Genomic DNA, 2,133 nt, shown 5'->3' on the forward strand with positions numbered 1-2,133 from the left:
TTCAGCAATGGAAATCCCATTGAGTTCGGGAATGGGAATCCCATTGGCAATTCTCCATTTATTACCATTAATTATTATCAGTGGTAATTTAATGGCATTTTTTTAATGGAAATTGAATGGAAATTTTTCCTACGGGATATCACGATTGTACCCCTAAAAGTCATTGCATTATTACCAGAGATTTGTAAAATGGTTTTTTAAAAGTATTTAAATATAACGGATGCAAATATTTTTTCTGATTGGTTATTTCAGATGTAAAATACAAAATAGACTTCTCTTTTCGTATTTTCAAAGTAGTTTTTTCAAATAAATACCTTTTTGTAGTACCTATTTAATTTTCTACATTCACTTAAGTATAAAATATTTTTTAAGAAAACCTTGCAGGTATTTTCTCATTTTTTAAATATTAGAGCTTATCTAGACTAATATTGGTGTTTGAATTATATCGTCAGCTGCGAAGATTGAGTATGATTCACATTTTTCTGTTTGAAGTGATTAAGATATAGTTTTTCTATCTGTATGCTGTAGTTTTTTCAGTCTAGCAACAAAGAATTCTTCTATAATGCTTCCTTATTTGCCTTTGTCACCCGTTTTAATTGAAAAAAGGACACTGATGCCAAAATAGTTTGTTTAGCGTGAAAGATCAGACCCAAAATAGGTTTTTTTTTATATCAAAATGTTTACAACCCCATTTTGTTTCCGATTTTTTACACATTATAATAAGAGAAAGAAATGGAATCCATAATTTCTTTAGCTATGGGTTCATCTGATAAGTGAAGTTTTCCGAATTGTTTTCGAATTTTGGATTATATAGATTTATTAGTACACCATAATATCTTGTACTTTTCGCTGGCGTATATCAATTCGATACTGTTTTTTTTTTTATAATTCGTAATTCATAGAATTTTTTTGTAAGATGCTCATGACGTAAATAAGCGAAATACGTGGCCGCAGTTTTTAAATAGTTGTGGTTAATGGGGTAAGTTCTTTTTAATTATTTGATTATAATTGTTTGGTTATATCGACTGGCTAGGCTTATCACCTAAAAGAGGTGATGTTTGGCACTGTTTATTGCATAATTTATGGATTTTGAATCTAATATTATAGAATACAGATTTTTAGAATTACAACATTATAACTTCAGTTAAGTCTACACTTATTTGAAGGTAATTATGATTTATTAAACAATTCTCTCGGAAGAAATACTGTGCAAGTCATTAAAATAAATTAAATACATTAAGATATTAGCCTTTTTCGATNTTATAGTAATTATTATTGGTCTTTTGTGCAATAAAAGCAAGTTGTTTCGTAATCATATATGTATTTGATGCTTTTACCATACGTGTGGGATAAAACTCCTTAGGAAATACTGCAAATTAGCGTCTACGATCAAACACATAATAAAAATAATTGAAATAATTCGTGATTCATGTAACAGCATATGTTCATATGTAGTTCATGTTTATTTGTAATACGTAAATGTATAGGTATTTGTTTTTTATTTGCTGGTAATTATAAGCCTAATATTATTCCCAATTGGAATAAAATAAGCTAATCCACAATAAATACCATATTTTTTACTGAAAATGCAGAATGTGTATTGTAAATATTCTACCTGAAATTGTAAAGAAAAAATTTATTTTGATGAGAAACTCTTTATCGTCAAAATAATGCAACTCAGTACACGTGAAAGAAGTGAAAATTCTTTGACGATCTCTATACTAAAGAATAAGTAATGATTGGTGAAAGAGAGAGTAGGAGAATTTTCAGGATTGATGTTTTCCAACGTATTTTAGCTTTAATCTATTACTTTAATACTTTTTTATGTAATTCAATAACAAAAAATAGTCAATTTGTTTTCGCTTTTGTTTATTTTTCCAAGTTCAGAAACCGTAAACTATCAATAACTACAAGGAATTAGAATTAATACATAATAATACTCACTCTTAAATAAATATTAATTGTTGTAAATAAACATTTACTGTAATACACTTACTGTAACATAACTACACAGATATAACCAAAAAATTAATTTAGCACTATGGTATAGTTTATATACATTATACTATAATATATGAGATGCCGGTCACTAACGGCTGACCGTAATACCGATATGCGCATGCGCGCCTTTAT

The 2,133-nt window shown here is 27.8% G+C and overlaps 1 protein-coding gene across 6 annotated transcripts in view; it reads right to left on the reverse strand.

The window, feature by feature from the left end:
- LOC108735350 (dendritic arbor reduction protein 1) overlaps window positions 1–2,133 on the reverse strand; it is a 499,675-nt gene that overhangs the window by 121,144 nt on the left and 376,398 nt on the right. The gene's annotated exons all lie outside the window — the stretch shown is intronic.

The sequence above is a fragment of the Agrilus planipennis genome, unplaced genomic scaffold (assembly GCF_000699045.2).
Source record: "Agrilus planipennis isolate EAB-ADULT unplaced genomic scaffold, Apla_2.0 scaffold70, whole genome shotgun sequence".
Lineage (NCBI taxonomy): Eukaryota > Metazoa > Arthropoda > Insecta > Coleoptera > Buprestidae > Agrilus > Agrilus planipennis.